This window comes from Mchenga conophoros, linkage group LG23, assembly GCF_057382185.1.
Source record: "Mchenga conophoros isolate Kocher_MC1m ecotype Shallow Benthic linkage group LG23, M_conophoros_male_GT1.1, whole genome shotgun sequence".
Classification (NCBI taxonomy): Eukaryota; Metazoa; Chordata; class Actinopteri; order Cichliformes; family Cichlidae; genus Mchenga; species Mchenga conophoros.
The window spans coordinates 35734032-35752579 of record NC_140547.1 but is presented as its reverse complement, the minus strand read 5'-3'; positions in this window follow the sequence as shown (position 1 = coordinate 35752579).

Sequence of the window (18548 nt, the reverse complement as noted above, 5' to 3'; positions counted from 1 at the left end):
ATTGACAGCTTTGCTCTTATGCTGAGCTCTCTCTTCAACATGATGAACAAGTACAGCATCCGCATCACTGTAGATGTGGCACTAATAAATCTGACAGTCTCCCAAGCTCCTTGTCCCTTAATCGTGTATATATATACACATACACACACATATATATATATAATATATATATATATATATATATATATATATATATATATATATATATATATATATATATATATATATATATACAGCACCACAGTCCAGGATGAGACAAGGAACATCCACGAATACATCACAAAGATGGCCCCAACTGACCGAGTGCTCAGTGAATACCTCAGGCAGCAGAAACCCAAGAAAGTGGAGTAAGGCGAGGAACCATCATGGAAGGACAGGCCCCTGCACGGTATGTACCACCGGCAGATAGAGGAGGTGGCTGATATCCAGAAATCCTACCAGTGGCTGGACAAAGCTGGACTGAAAGACAGCACAGAGGCACTAATCATGGCAGCACAAGAACAAGCTCTGAGCACAAGATCCATAGAGGCTGGGGTCTATCACACCAGGCAAGACCCCAGGTGCAGGCTGTGTAAAGATGCCCCAGAGACAATCCAGCACATAACAGCAGGGTGCAAGATGCTAGCAGGCAAGGCATACATGGAACGCCATAACCAAGTGGCCGGCATAGTGTACAGGAACATCTGTGCCGAGTATAACCTGGAAGTCCCGAGGTCAAAATGGGAGATGCCCCCAAGGGTGGTGGAGAATGACCGAGCTAAGATCCTGTGGGACTTCCAGATACAGACGGACAAAATGGTGGTGGCTAACCAACCGGACATAGTGGTGGTAGACAAACAGAAGAAGACGGCCGTAGTGATCGATGTAGCGGTTCCGAATGACAGCAATATCAGGAAGAAGGAACACGAGAAGCTGGAGAAATACCAAGGGCTCAGAGAAGAGCTCGAGAGGATGTGGAGGGTGAAGGTAACGGTGGTCCCCGTGGTAATTGGAGCACTAGGTGCGGTGACTCCCAAGCTAGGCGAGTGGCTCCAGCAGATCCCGGGAACAACATCGGAGATCTCTGTCCAGAAGAGCGCAGTCCTGGGAACAGCTAAGATACTGCGCAGGACCCTCAAGCTCCCAGGCCTCTGGTAGAGGACCCGAGCTTGAAGGATAAACCGCCCGCAGGGGCGTGCTGGGTGTTTTTTTATATATATATATATATATATATATATATATATATATATATATATATATACATATATATATTAGTGCTGTCAAAATTATCGCGTTAATTGTTAAGATCAACGCGAAATGTTTAATGCATTAAAAAAATTTAACGCTGATTTTGTTTTTTTATTAATTTCCTGTAATCTAAGACCTTTAAATTCATGAGCACCTCTGGAGGAGGGGGCAACAGTCTGCTATGCTGGCGTTTGGCCTGACAGAAATGATTAGAAGAAGAAGAAGAAGTGACACCATGCTACTCTCTAGCTAACACTAGCTAACACACGCAAGCATGGACGAGGGCGGACTTTTGGGTGGAAAGTTTCTCTTTAAGAAGTTGCCTGATGGCTTGTTGGACAAAACGAGAGTAAGATGCACAATTTGCAACGCTGAATTCAAGTACCACAGAAGCAGTTCATCACTGGCGTATCACCTGAGAGCAAAACACCCAACTGAATCCACCTCTACGGGACCTCGCCAGTCTACGCTTCAGGAGTATGGTGCTTGTGGACGAATAACAAAAAATGTGAGAGAAAAGGTAACCAATTCCTTGGTTGTTTGGATAGCTAAAAACTGCCGACCAGTTAGCATAGTAGAAGATGATGGACTGAGAGAAGTCATTCGTGCTGCATCAGGAGATGAGTGTTACAATCTGCCCTCGAGAGGAACCATTGTGTCGAGACTGCACACTTTGTATGGGGACCAGAGGGCTCAGCAGTCCAGCAAGCTTGTGCAAGTAAGGAATGTCGCTCTCACTGGAGACCACTGGACTTCGGTGAACAACGATAATTACTTAAAATCTAAAGAATAAAAAAATGTAATTGGAGCCAGGCTATTAATAAAGTAATTGAGATTAATCGCAATTAATAACAGAAAATTGTGAGATTAGTTAGTTAATTTTTTTTAATCTATTGACAGCACTAATATATATATGTATATGTATATATATATATACCGTATTTCCCGGACTACAAAGCGCACCTGAATATTAGCCGCACAAGCTAAAATCAGGGGAAAATCCTGTTTTGTACATACATTAGCCGCACCTGACTAAAAGCCGCAGGTGTTTCAATGTTGACTTATCATATGTAAGAGAATATGCACAAAGGGAATTGTCAGGAAAGAGATGGCTGTTTGGAGACACACCCCTTTTATTAATATTTTGAAAAACAAGTTATGGGTACATATTTGCACATGTAGTACATAACAGTAACCTATAGCACACCAGAAAAATAGATTCGGACTACCTTTTAGGCTCAGGTGCAGTGACACAGCTTTAACAAGAAGAAAAGTCAGTCATTCACCACCATCTTTCTCTTCTTCCTGTGCACTAAAACCACCAAAGTGCTCTTCTCCAGTGTCGGAAACGAACAGGCTCAGGATGGCTTCGTCATCCACTCTCAGCTTCTCTCCTTCGTTGTCACTTTCAAAACCAAAGAAATCCTCGTTGTCAGTGTCAGAGTCGAACACCCTCAGAACGGCCGTGGCGGTGTCCTCCTCTCCATCATGCAGCAGTCCAGCCCTTCAAAATCCGTTGGTGATCGTGGATGTTTTCACACTTTTCCACGCTGTCAGAATCCACCGGTGGAGTTGGGCATAACTTGCTTTTCGCAAGTTTATCGCCGCTCATCATCCACGCCTCCCGCTGAACGCGTAGCGCTACTTTGAAGTTTGTTTTTCGCGCTACTTCGTACGGCACTACATTGCCTGGCGGACGGACATGTGACTAACATACCACTCTTGAACCCCGATCCTTCCGCCAGGCAACGTAGTGCCATACAACAGCGGAACAAACAAAACAAATCGTCTTACGATATGACAAAAATCATGGACAATCCATAGAAAAGCCGCACCTGACTAAAAGCTGCAGGGTTCAAAGCTTGTGCAAAAAGTAGCGGCTTATAGCCCGACAATTACGGCATATATATCATAATATTCTGACAATACTATAATATTGGCCATATTGGCTGTGGAGGAGCTTCGCACGTGTTTGGAGTCTACAGACTGGGACACAATGAAGGCTGCTTCTAACAGCTTGGACGAGTTTACGGACACTGTCACCTCCTATATCCACTTCTGTGAGGACAGCATTGTGCCATCACGCACCAGGGTGAGTTATAACAATGACAAACCCTGGTTTACTTTTAAACTCAAAAAGCTATGGCTGGAAAAGAGAAAGGCGTTCAGAAGCGGAGACAGGGACTGCTACAGAGAGGCCAAGTACAGGTTCACTAAAGAAGTGGACATTGCTAAACATCAGCACTCTGAGAAGATGCAGCAGCAGATCTCAGAGAATGACTCGGCCTCTGTGTGGAAAGGTTTTAGGAATATCACCAACTACAAGCCTAAAACCCCCCACTCCACTGATGACTTGCTCTTGGCCAACACCCTCAACGACTTTTATTGCCGTTTTGACGAGCCATCAGGCAGCCTTCACACCTCCAACGGCCCCAACAATAGAGACACTTTGGACACTCATTCCCCCACCTCTCCCCCCTCCATAGAGCCATCACCACCTTCAAACACTTCACCTACAACACCCCCCTCCTCACCCCACACAAAAGAGGATTTCGCACCACCTCCTCTCACCACACCTCTTCATATTCATGAAGAAGGTGTGAGGAAGCAGTTTAAGAGTCTGAATGCTCGAAAAGCTCCCGGCCCAGACGGTGTGTCTCCTGCCACCCTCAGACACTGTGCAAACGAGCTGGCCCCAGTGTTTTCTGGCATTTTCAACTCCTCACTGCAGGCATGTCATGTGCCTGCCTGCTTCAAGTCCTCTACCATAATCCCTGTCCCCAAGAAACCTAGGATCACTGGACTAAATGACTACAGACCCGTGGCTCTGACATCTGTGGTCATGAAGTCTTTTGAGCGCCTGGTTCTCTCCTATCTTAAGACCCTCACGGCCCCCCTCCTGGACCCCCTGCAGTTTGCATACAGAGCCAACAGGTCTGTAGATGACGCAATCAACAGGGCCCTACACTTCATCCTGCAGCATCTGGACTCCCCAGGAACCTACGCCAGGATCCTGTTTGTGTACTTCAGCTCTGCCTTCAATACCATCCTTCCAGACCATCTCCGAGGCAAGCTTTCCCAGATGAATGTGCCTGATCCCATCTGCCGGTGGATCACTGACTTCCTGACGGACAGGAAACAGCATGTGAGGCTGGGAAAGAATGTCTCGGACTCCCGGACCATCAGCACCGGCTCCCCTCAGGGCTGTGTTCTTTCTCCCCTGCTCTTCTCCCTGTATACTAACTGCTGCACCTCCACCCACCAGTTTGTCAAGCTAATCAAGTTTGCAGATGACACCACCGTTGTTGGACTCATCTCGGACGGGGATGAGTCTGCCTACAGGAGGGAGGTTGAACGTTTGGTGTCCTGGTGCAGCCACAACAACCTGGTGCTGAATGCCCAGAAGACAGTGGAGATTATTGTGGACTTCAGGAAGCACACAGCTCCACTCCCCCCCATCATCCTGACTGACACCCCCATCACCTCTGTGGATTCATTCCGCTTCCTGGGTACCACCATCACCCAGGACCTGAAGTGGGAGCCCACCATCACCTCCGTCATTAAGAAAGCCCAGCAGAGGATGTACTTCCTGAGGCAGCTGAAGAAATTCAACCTGCCAACACGGACGATGATGCAATTCTACACTGCAATCATCGAGTCCATCCTCACCTCCTCCATCACCGTGTGGTACGCTGGAGCCACTATCAGGGACAAACAGAGACTGCAGCGTGTTGTGCGCTCTGCTGAGAAGGTGATTGGCTGCAGACTCCCATCTCTGCAGGACCTGTACACCTCCAGGACACTGGGGCGTGCAGCTCGGATCTCAGCTGACCCTTCTTACCCTGGACACAGTCTGTTTGACCTGCTCCCCTCAGACAGGAGGCTCCAGTCCATTCGCACCAGAACCTCTCGCCATAAGAACAGTTTCTTCCCCTCTGCTGTTGAACACATGAACAATAACCGTATGACTGTTCCCACCACTAACACATGACCCTACGCTGTGTTCACTGCATCATTCCATGTTTGGCACTGATCACCACCTGCACTGACGTATATATCATGTATCTATCTATCTATCTATCTATCTATCTATCTATCTATCTATCTATCTACTTAGCACTTTTAATTCTTATTCTCATTTTTATTTTCATGTCTATTTAAGCTTAATTTATAACAGTATTTATAACAGTATGTTTGCACTGAAGCACCGCAGCAATTTCCTAATGTTGTAAACCCGCTCAACATTTGCCAATAAAACCCTTTCTGATTCTGATTCTGATTATATTTACATTGCCACAGTGAGATGACTTTAGTCTCATGAACAACATTAACTAATTGTTATTTACTAACTAATCTTAAATGACTGTTCAGCACAGAAATGAAGCCCAACAATCATTTTTTACAGTCCCGTGGTCTCAGCCTCAGATACTCAGCTAATCAAAGTGATGTCATGACAAAAATGAATGACCAACAAAACATTTTTCTCCTTCATTTCTGTCAAACAAAGCTGTATGTAACGTGTCTCGCGGTTAGTATCATGGCTGCTAGGCAACCTGAACAGCGCAACGAAGCGTATACCGTCCCATTTCACAAGCCTCTCACTTCCGCACTTCTCGTACTTATAGTACGCACCGTACATAGTAAGCGTAGTGCGCGTACTTCAAGCGTGCAGTCTCTTAATTGGGACACAGCCTAATTGTGCGGACGTATTTTACCTCCACAAACAGCTGAGACATGGTTTGCGATACATGTGGCAAAAAAGTGGTCCAAGAGTGAGGTGTTGTGGCTATACTTTGCCAACCTTGAGACCTCAGAATTAGGGAGACAATCAAAAGGGCACATTTTACAGGGTTTATTTATCGGATAAAATACGTTAAATGTCACCGAAACAGCAGGGGTGTCCAAATTCAGAGACTGCTTCCACCTGAGGACCCGCCCTTCGCGGTCTAAAGAAAGCCGGGTAGTACGTCATGAGTTCCCTCGGTGGAGTGAAACTCAGCCGTCTGCTCCTTGCTATCTAAAGTATAACCGGGCGCTGGCGTAAACTCATGACCGTCTCACACTTTCTTTAATTGTTTTCTGTTTGATGTTTGAAAACAGCTGTGTGAAAACCCCGGAGGAACCCACCTGAGGGATTAATAAAGTTTAATTTAATTTAATCTAATCTAATAACTTTAATCTCAGCCAAACCGATTTACTCACGAACAAACAAAACACTGAAAAAGCCAAACAAAAACATTTTTAAGTTATCAAAGTGACTTATATATCATGTTTAACCCGAGTAGTGAAAGCCTGCAGGGGTTTGAAGACGATGTGTCGATCGGCTCAGATATTTGAAGTTTACACAGCTACATTCTCACCTGAAAACATGTTAAAAGTTGGGGTTTTTTTGCGACCCAGAAAGAGAAATAAGAGTAATATTAAAACTAAGTAGCTGCCGCCATTGTTGGAAACTGGAATTGGCTTGGCTATGAATTCTGCAATATGGTTTTTCAATTTTGGTGTCCAGGTGGAAATTCGGGAGAATGGTGGCTCCGGGATTCTCCCGGAAAAATCGGGAGGGTTGGCATGTTTGGTTGTGGCAACATCACTAACCTTGTCAAACACCTCAGAGTAAATCATATCACAGAGTATGAGGCGCGTATGTTGAGACGAACTGAAGAGGAGGAGAGGGACAGGTGCTGCTAGGGCGAGACACACGTCTCTCACAGAGTCCTTTAGTGCTGCAGGCAGGCAACGTGTTCAAATAGCGCACAACTTCAGTTTTTTTTATTTCTATATGATGAACTCTGCATTAAAACCAAGGAGCTGGTGGTAGACTTCCGCAGGCACAAGCATTCTCCACTGCAACCACTGAACATCCAGGGTATGGACATTGAGGCTGTGGACAGCTACAGGTACCTTGGTGTTCATCTGAACAACAGACTGGACTGGACTCATAACTCAGACGCCCTCTACAGGAAAGGGCAGAGCAGGCTGTACCTGCTGCGGAGACTCAGGTCGTTTGGGGTGGAGGGCCCACTCCTTTTTTTTTTTTTTTTTTTTTTTTTTTTTTTTCTAAATGACATCAGAAACAGCAGTATGCGACATTACGTGATGGCAGAGCTTCAGTTCATCCTTTGTCATTTTTTTTTTTTTTTTTTTTTTTTAAATAAATAGGACAGGGGGAATGAATGAGAGAGAGAGGGGGAGAGAAAGAAAGAAAACCAAAGGGGAGAAGAGACGGTGAGAAGGGGGGGGAAGAGAGACAAAAAAAAAAAAAAAAAAACTCCTGGGTCACCTGTATGGAGAAAAAAAACAAACAAACAAAAACAAACAGAGGAGACAGCAAACAACAAAGAGCAACATAATAATAGAGAAAACAAAGCACCATCACAATAAACTAGCTAGTCATAGATATCAGTATTTACTAAGTAATAAACGATATTGTGCAGCACGCAAGATAGACAGCGCACAGTGTGCTTTGAGGCAGCAGCCAAGAAAGCTTTAGTCCGCGTCTGTGAATACCCATGTGTGCATACCTGTGTGGATCAGCATGTTTGCATTCCAAAGGTTTCTCCATGTAATGATCTGCTAGGGAGTGTGGGGGGGCCACAGCCCCGTCCTCCAGGGTGTGAAGCGGGTATGGAGGAGATCAAAACTCCAGACATCCAGAGGCCCCCAGAACACAAGAGACCATGGAAGACCAACAGAGGGGCAGCCGCGCCACTGTCCCAGTAAGAGCTGAGGAGAGTCCCAGATGAGGGCTCGCCCAGCAGCCGCGGAGCAGAAGTCAGGGGGAGTTGCAGTGACGCGCCCGTGAGCTCCGCCGGCCCCCAGCTGCGCCTGAGTGACCGAGCCCTAGGCTGAGAGGCCGGGGGCACCCCACCTCCAAAGGGGCCCGAGCGAGCCCCAGGCCCCAGGCCCCGACAAGCGGCCGCCAAGGAGTGAGCCGGTGTGTACCCGGACGCCCACCCCCAGACACAAAGAACCACCAACACACCGACACCTGAGGGAGTCCGCCACCGGCAGGGGAAGTGGTGGTGGGTGGAGATAGGCCTCCAAACCTTGGAGGGCCTGAGGTGTCCCCAGAGAGGTGGCGTCTGATACCCAACCTGACATATAGACACAGACATACAGGCACACACAGACACAAACATCCATTCCCACCTTCATGCTCTCATATGCACTCACTCCACACTCAACCAACGTGGAGACAGACATAAAGAGACGCTGTACACACAATCACACTCCCCAAGCGTACTCTACAAACCGGGTCTAGGTACCCTTGCCCCTGGAGGGGGGAATTGCACCCAGACCCAGGTGGTGTTACCCTTTTCCCTGCGGTGGGGAGAGGCAGACCACCCCGACTCCGCAGCAGCAGGGAGGGCCCACTCCTGAAGACCTTCTATGACTCTGTGGTGGCTTCTGCTATCTTTTATGGTGTGGTCTGCTGGGGCGGCAGCATCTCTGCTGGGGACAGGAAGAGACTGAACAGGGTGATCCGAAGGGCCAGCTCTGTTCTAGGATGCCCTCTGGAACCAGTGGAGGTGGTGAGTGACAGGAGAATGGCGGCTAAGCTGTCATCCCTGTTGGACAACGTCTCCCACCCCATGCAGCAGACTGTGACAGCACTGAGCAGCTCCTTCAGTGGGAGACTGCGGCACCCACGGTGTGGGACGGAGAGATTTCGCAGGTCTTTCCTCCCCACTGCTGTCAGACTCCACAACAAAGACTTTAACTGAACAAACACACACATCCACACATGTGCAATAACACTAAGTGCAATAATCTTTTCTGGCATCGTTGTATTTTTACTCAGTTGTATATAGCATTCGTATTCTATTTTTATCTTATTGTATATTTTTATTCTATTTTATTCTACTGCATATAGTATATTATTTTATTCTATTCTGTACAGCTGTGTACTGTATTTATTCTTATTGTATTCTAATTTTTGCGTCATAACTTTTGCACTGTCCACTTCCTGCTGTGACAAAACAAATTTCCCACGTGTGGGACTAATAAAGGTTATCTTATCTTATCTTATCTTATTAAGTGATAAGAACAAGTAATCTGATGTCCTGTAATCATTATGATGCTATAATTTGAGATAAATAAATAAAAAACGTTTTTTTGTATAAAGTATCGGTATCGGATCAGTATCGTCGATACCACCCTGAAAAGTACTTGGTATCGGATCGGAAAGGAAATCAGTGGTATCGCACATCACTACTGCTCACCTAATGCGGAGTTTTTAATGGTCAAATGCAGACCTTATTATCTCCCCAGAGAACTCACCTCTATCATACTCACTGCCGTGTATATACCCCCCGACGCTAATGCTAGGTTGGCCATGAAAGAACTTTCTGCAGCCATTAACAAACACCAGAATAAACACCCCGAGGCTGCTTTTATTGTTGCTGGCGACTTCAACCACACCAACTTAAAGACAGTCCTCCCCAGATTCCACCAACATGTCTCCTGCCACACCAGAGGAGACAAGACTTTAGACCATGTGTATTCCAACCTGGCTGGAGCCTACAAAGCCACACCCCTCGCCCACATTGGACAATTGGACCATCTCTCCCTGTTCCTCACACCTAGGTATTCACCACTCATCCAACGTGTGAAACCTGCTGTGAGGACAATTAAAGTGTGGCCAGAGGGGACAGACGCAGTGCTCCAGGACAGATTTAAAAACACAGACTGGAATATGTTCACCCACACAGACCTGGACCAGTACGCCTCATCTGTACTGGATTACATCTCCGAAACCACAGACAGTGTCACCACCCAGAAACGGATCACCATGTACCCCAACCAGAAGCCTTGGATGAACCGGGATGTTCGTCTTCTCCTGAAGGCCTGCCTTTAGGTCAGGAGATGCACACGCTTTCAGCACAGCCAGGGCTAATCTAAAGAAGGGCATCAAAAAAGCCAAACACCATTACAAAAAGAAGGTAGAAGAACACTTCTCCAACTCCAACCCCCGACGCATGTGGCAAGGTCTCCAGACCATTGCAGACTACAGGACAACCAAACCCTCCCCCGCATCCTCTGATGTCTCCTTCCTCAACGAGCTAAACAACTTTTATGCTCGTTTTGAGCGAGGGAACCCCACAACCAAAGCAGACGTGACGCCAGACCACCAACCTCTGACTCTCTCCCCTACTGATGTAGGAGCGGTGCTGAGCAGGATCAATGTCCACAAGGCTGCAGGTCCTGATGGCATCCCCGGGCGTGTTCTCAGAGCGTGTTCTGGGGAGCTTGCAGGAGTGCTCACAGACATATTCAATCTGTCCTTGGCCCACGCTGTGGTACCGGCCTGCTTCAAATCCACCTCCATCGTCCCGATACCCAAAAACTCCAACCCATCTTGCCTCAATGACTACCGCCCAGTAGCACTCACCCCCATCATCACTAAGTGCTTAGAGCAGCTGGTCCTAGCACACTTCAAATCCTGTCTCCCCCCCCACCCTGGACCCCCACCAATTCGCATACCGCCAGAACAGGAGCACAGAGGATGCAGTCTCCATCGCACTGCACTCTGTCCTCTCACACCTGGACAACAACAACACCTACGCCAGAATGCTGTTTATAGACTTCAGTTCAGCATTCAATACAATCCACCCCTCACAACTCATCAGGAAACTGACAGACCTGGGCATCAGTTCCCTCATCTGCAAATGGTTACTGGACTTCCTGACCAACTGCCCCCAACATGTCCGGCTGGATAACCACTGTTCATCTACAATCACGATGAACCACAAGGCTGTGTGATGAGCCCTTTCCTCTACTCCCTCTTCACCCACGACTGCAGACCTGCTGATGGTTCCAACACCATCATTAAGTTTGCAGATGACACCACGGTGATTGGCCTCATCAGTGACAACGATGAGGCCGCCTACAGGGAGGAGGTGGATCGTCTGGCTGAGTGGTGCGACACAAACAACCTGCTGCTTAACACCGAGAAGACCAAGGAGCTCATCGTGGACTACAGGAGGAATGCTGACCCACATCCACCCATCCACATTAAGGGGACGGCTGTGGAGCGTGTGAGCAGCTTCAAGTTCCTGGGAGTCCACATCTCCGAGGATCTCATCTGGACGACCAACTGCTCCAAGCTGGTTAAGAAGGCTCACCAGCGCCTCTTCTTCTTGAGGACTCTGAGGAAGAACCACCTGTCCTCAGACATCCTGGTGAACTTCTTCTATCGTTGCACCATCGAGAGCATCCTGACCAACTGTATAACAGTCTGGTACGGGAACTGCTCTGCCTCAGACCGGAAGGCGTTGCAGGGGGTCATGAAAACTGCCCAGCGCATCGCTGGAGCACCACTTCCTGCCATAAAAGACATCTACAGGAAGCGGTGTCTGAAAAGGGCTGGGAAAATCATCAAAGACCCCAGTCACCCATCACATGGACTCTTCACCCTCCTGCCCTCTGGGAGGCGCTACAGGAGCCTCCGGACTAAGACCACCAGGTACCGGAACAGCTTCTTCCCCACAGCTGTCAGACTCCTGAACTCTGCCTCCTGACATCTGACCCACGTTAACACATGGACTGAACATACACACACCCACAATGGAAAACTGTACCCTCAAACACCCAATAATAACTTGGACTGAACCACCACTCACAACCACTAGCACTTTATATAGCCTCTGTAGAAACTATCTACACCCTCTCTTATCTTAACTGCACTACTGTATAGCTCTGTGTAAATAATCATTCTGTACATTCGATAATCTTTAATCCTACAACTGTTTACAACTTGCATAGTTCCCATTTCTGTATAGCTGTATATCTCAGATTTCTGTAAAGTTATTTATTTCATATTCTGTATAGTTTTTCATATTTATATCCTGTTCATAGCCTGTACATAGCTTGTACTCACTACAGCCTGTACATACTTATAGTTATAGAATATTCACAACATACTTCATACCGTGTACATTATAACATACCATAATAGACCCATTTCTGTAATATACTTACATATCTATACCACTAAAGCACTTCTGGATGGATGCAAACTGCATTTCGTTGCCCTGTACCTGTGCATGTGCAATGACAATAAAGTTGAATTCTGTTCTATTCTATTCTATTCTATTCTATATATACACATATATATATACATATATATATATTAGGGGTGCAACGATATTCGTTTCGATATTGAACCGTTCGATACAGTGCTTTCGGTTCGGTACGCATATGTATCGAACAATACAAAATTTGTAATTTATTTTATCAACTTTCCTTCTGACGATGCTGTCTGTGTTGAGCGCTCAGTGAATCTGCATTCGACTACTCCGCCTAGGCTGCACTGTCGAGCGCAGATCCACTGAGCGTTCAACACAGACAGCATTGCCAGAAGGAAGAGTGCAGGGCAAGCTAGCGAGACAGAAGTTAAGCTCTCCTTGCAACATGGCAAATTGAACCTCCCCCACCCTCATTCAGATCTGGCGTTTGGAATTATTTTGGTTTTCATGTGACATATGACCCTGAAGGTAAGCGCGTCATGGACTAAAGTAAAACAGTATGTTGGATGTGCCACGCAATGCTCAATTACATGGGAACTAGTGTGTTAGCGCAGTTAGCTCGTTAACGTGTTGGCCATCTAGCCCCACGCACAGGGCGATCAGGGGTAGCTCGTTAACGGAGATTTGCCGTGTTGTGGCGCTAACGTCATTTCAACGAGATTAACGCTGACAGGACTAGTAGGAACACGACGAATATGACTGCACATTTACGCCGACATCATCCTAGTGCAAAGACAAGTGGAAGCAGACAAAAACAACAAGCATGCATGCTACAAACTTTACCCGAGTCATTTAGACAGCCGTTAGCACATGATTCTCCTTATGGGGACCTGATATGTTTAATATTGTGGCGAGCTCAGACAAGGAGGAGACGGAGGTGTCGTTTGGTCTTGCTTCCCGTGAGCTAGCCAGGGAGCAAAGCCGTTTATTGACATCTGCAGAAGAACACTGCCGCTAGCTAACTGCTCAGCGCGGCAACCGCACAGCAACAACAACAGCAACACACAGGGCGCCCTCTGACCCCGGAAGGACACACTGTCGCAGCGAGAGGGCGTCACCCGTCACTATGGCAACATAAACAAAACATAACTGTACAAACAGAACCCCGAACAGCCCTGACCCGCTACAATATGCTGCTGAGAATATAGCCCAGAAGAAGTGTATAGTATTGCTTTTATTTTGGGAAGAGCCATTTCTCTGTAATAAACTCTCTTTTCCAAAGATGAGTGATTCCTCAATCAGATATATTTATTTTTTTAATTACTTTTGTTTCAGCAACATTAAATTTAAAAACTGTACTTTTGAGTTAAAATATATATTTATAAGTTTAATAAATGACAAATTAAAAAGACATGAACATTTTTTTTGTATCGAAAAAATATCGAACCGTGACACCAAAGTATCGAACCGAACCGAACCGTGAATTTTGTGTATCGTTGCACCCCTAATATATATATATATATATATATATATATATATATATATATATATATATATATATATACAAAACGCTGAGTTTAAACGACAAAACACACACACACACACACATATATATATATATATATAAAGTGTATATATATATATATATATAAAGTGTATATATATATATATACGTGTATATATATATATATATATATATATATATATATATATAAAGTGTGTATATATATATATATATATATATATATATATATATATATACGTGTGTGTGTGTGTGTTGTCGTTTAAACTCAGCGTTTTGTTTCACTAATATAAAAACTAAGTGTGATATAATTTGATATAATAAAGTACACTGGGGAAAATAATTATTTGATCCCCTGCTGAATTTGTAAGTTTGCTCACTTCAGTCAGGAGAACAACTAAGAAAATGCAACACAAGGTTATTCATTAATATACTGCTTCATGGGCTGGGCTGTAGTTACATCGTAAGGTTTTAAAAAATGAGCTTTAAAATGTGCTGCCGATGAATAGTGGTAATAATAACCGAGAGATGCTGACAGTGATCACTGCCTTTTTTAGCGGCTTCTTCAGATTAAATAGAACAAAATACATAAAAAACAACAACAACAACAACAACAGCATCAATAAACATAGAGTAGTTTGGATCTGGAAGCAGGGTTCATATCACTTAACAACCAGACAGGACTGAGGTCTGGAGACTTTTTAGTCTACTCTATGACCTTATTTTGCTTCTTCTTTATCACTTCTTGGTTGCCTTTGTGGTATATTTTGAGTCATTGTCATGCTGGGAGAGTCATCCATCATCAGTGTTTTTGCCACTATACTTGACTGTGGGGATGCTATTCTTTAGGTCGTACTCAGCCTTTGTTTTCATCCAAACATGGCAGGTTGAGGATTTGGTGGATTGGCCAAATAACTTGCTGTTGGTTTCACCTGACCACAGCACTTTCACCCAAGCCTTCTCTAAATGGTTTATATATTTACTTGCAAACTTAAGATGGGCCTGTACAAGTTCCTTCTAGAGTTGGGTGACCTTACAACTGCTGAAAGATTTCAATCCATTAAGGTGTGATCCACAACCTGTCTCATGATCAATCTCACCCTATGAGGCAAGATCTTACATGGAGTTCCAGACTAACAGTCTTTTTATATTCCTTCCATTTCTGAATAATCACACCAAAAGTTGTCACCTTCTCAACAAACTTTATGCTGTTACTCTTAAAGCCCATTCCAGCCTCATGCAGATCTACAATCTTGTCTATAATGTCCTGTGACAGCTCTTTGTTTTTTCCCATTGTGGTAGTGTCACGGCCTGCGTCGGCAGGCCGCTGGACCGACACAAGAAAAAACAGGAACTCCCCAACAGTCCAAGCATCAAATGTTCACAAAGACACCGGAGCTCGAAAAAAAACAGAGTCCAAAACATAGTTCATGGAGTCGACCTGGATGGCGACGGCACAACGGTCCATCACCAAATAGGTCTGGAGGCCGCCTGAGTAGAAGGCACGGCAGCGTGGACAAGGCAAATCTGGAGACCAACCACGCGGAAAGCAGTGGTGGCATAAAAACAGTCCAGGAGGCCGACCGCTATGCCCGTGGTGGCAACGGAGCAGCTCAGGAGGCCAACCCGCGTGCCCAATCAATCCCAGCCAAACAGTTCAGAACAGAGCCTAGCTCTCAGGGCCGTTATTATTTGTCTTATTCCTTTAATGTCCAAAAAACTGACAGTGAAGGTAGTAGATGACAAGAAATGGTCAAAAAATACTACCTCTTGAAAGCTCTTGTAGGGATCTGCAGCGTGGATTATACCCCGGCAGTAATCCCACAGCTGCGCGTGAGACTCTTCCTCCAAGGTGAAAACAGAGTTCGCTGGATCCATGATGGTTGGATCGTTCTGTCACGGCCTGCGTCAGCAGACCGTGGGGAGGTGGGGAAACAGGACCCAAACGCCGGACTCTTCAGTGCAAACAGTGTTTATTTACAAGGTGGTGAAGTAAACAACAATATATCCCCTAGTGTCCCAGACTTCCATTCTGTGTCCTCATCCAGTGTCAGTGCTCTGTGTCTCCACTCCTTAGTGTTAGTGTATGGTCTGTCTTTGCTGCCTCTTATCCCGCAATTCTCCTGGGAAAGTAACAGAAGCAGCCGTAAATACACCACTCAGTAACCAAACTCTAATTCACTGACTTCTAACTGGGAAACTAACGAAAGTCTTCCGAAACAATCCAGCGTCGGAGAGAGCTGCACCACACCCATACACAGACCCATACACATACCTGCAAGCAGGGAAACCAGGGACAGCCACACAATACATCAAAAGTACATATAACAAGTACTATAAATCCAAAACTGCTTATGGGCCCTGGGTCCCTCAGACCCAGGTCCCTCACAGGTAGACAGGTTGGAAAGGAAGAAAATGAATCTGTGGACAGAACAACTTCCAGTCAGGAGTATCTGTATTTGATTCTAATATCTGTGCCATATGGGCACCCAGCCAGTCTGTGGAAGGGAGAATCCGGGCTTGGTTGTAAATAATCAAATATTAATTTCACTCAATTTCACTCAAATCAATTTAGAACTTTTCGAATTGTGTTTTCCCTGGGTGATCTGGGTCTCTCTTTTTGGGGTCTAACGACACTATACATACATACGTATATATATATATATATATATATATATATATATATATATATATATATACATATATATATATATATATATATATTAGGGGTGCAACGATACTCGTATCCATATTGAACCGTTCGATACAGTGCTTTGGGTTCGGTACGCATATGTATCGAACAATACAAAATTTTTAATTTACTTTATCAACTTTTCCTCTGACGATGCTGTCTGTGTTGAGAGCTCAGTGGATCTGCGTTTGACTACTCCGCCTAGACTGCACTGTTGAGCGCAGATCCACTGAGCGCAGAGCAAGCTAGCAAGACAGAAGCTAAGCTCGTTGCAACATGGCAAATTGAACCTCCCCCACCCTCATTCAGATCTGGCCTTTGGAACTATTTTGGTCTTCATGTGAAGTATGACCCTGAAGGTAAGCGCGTCATGGACAAAAGTAAAACAGCATGTCGGATGTGCCACGCAATGCTCAATTACATGGGTGGGAACTACTGCGTTAGTGCAGTTTGCTCGTTAACGTGTTGACGCCGTCCAGCCCCATGCACGGGGTGATCCGCAGTAGCTTGCCGTGTTGTGGCATTAACGTCATTTCAGATTAACGCTGACAGCACTAGTGGGAACCAAACTAATATGAATATGACATTTATGCCGACATCATCCTAGTGCAAAGACAAGTGGAAGCAGACAAAAACAACAAGCACGCATGCTACAAACTTTACCCGAGTCATTTAGACAGCCGTTAGCACATGATTCTCCTAATGGGGACCTGATATGTTTAATATGCTGCTGAGAGTATACCCCAGAAGAAGCATATACACTCAGAAAAATTATGGTTCTTAAATGGTTCTACAGATGTCTTCATGGTTCTTTAAAGAACCATCATACGTCAAAGAACCTTTTTATTTTGTGGATGGTTCTTCAGCTATTACAAATGGTTCTTTAAAGAACAAAAGGTTCTTCATCCTTAGCAATCTAAGTTTGATGGTGTAAATGGCATAAATATTTATTCACTATAACGAGGCTGTGAATTATACTGTGTGTTTTCTTTGTGTGCACGTGTGTGCGAAGGGGGAGGGCAGGTTACCCGGCAATTACCCTTTAAGAGAAGATGGTAGGAAGCTGAATATTCAAATAAAAGTTAGAAATATTTGCTTAGGGGCAGGGGTGGGGGGTGAAAGCTTAAAGACCCTAACCCCCCCCCCCCCCCCCCCCCCCCCCCACACACACACACACACCCCTAACCCCGCAAACCCATTATGAATATGGTGAGTTAATAAACAGTAGACACAATACACACATTCAAATACTGTACTTTAGTTTTAAATTTTAATAAAGCATTACTATTTTCTACTCCATGGCATTACTTTTGAGATTATTATATAGTTTTGAAAATATAGCATAATGATAATACTAGTTATTGTAAACTTTACAAAGCACCCAGCAGCAATTTAGTATCCGGTATACAGAAACTGTTTTCGTAACAAAACCACTGTTATAATTAAGTGAAGGTGCTCCCAGCTAATTTGACCCTTTGACTTCTAAAATATGTGGTTCAATTGCGTGCTGCGTACATAACCTAATGTCAGCTAGACCGAAATTAAAATTTTATATATTGTTAAAGTCACTAAAATGGCGCCTGAAGCCTATTGTGATGTGAGCTCTGTGTCTGCTCTAGAAACTCTGAAATTCTGTAGATCTGAGCCGTACATTAAATACTCACATGAACCTGTACTTTGAATTCTGTATGAGCTGTATAAAATACAGCTATGCATAAGTGTTTTGAATGAATAATTAGATTAGATAACTCTTTATTGTCTAATCTAATTATATAGAAATGTGAATAGAAATGTGACATGAGAAGGTGTGTCTTTGACTGTTCCTGTATAACTTATTTTCGGACTAGTTGACAAGTTATGCTCCGGTCATTTGATGTTTCCAAGATAGATGTTCTTTTGTAATATAGTTAATTTTTTTTGTATATTTCATTTATCCACCATCATACATCATACATACAAGCTAAGAATAGGCCGTTATACTAACAAGAGGTATCAACGCTGGGCCAAAGTTCAGCACATGGTTAAAGTTTGTAATCCAGCCAGGGTGTAAATATCACTCAGCAGCCAGAGCTGAAGCAGGTAGCATCAACACATAAATCTACTCTACCCGGCTTAAATCACAAGAGCACCTCTGACCAAA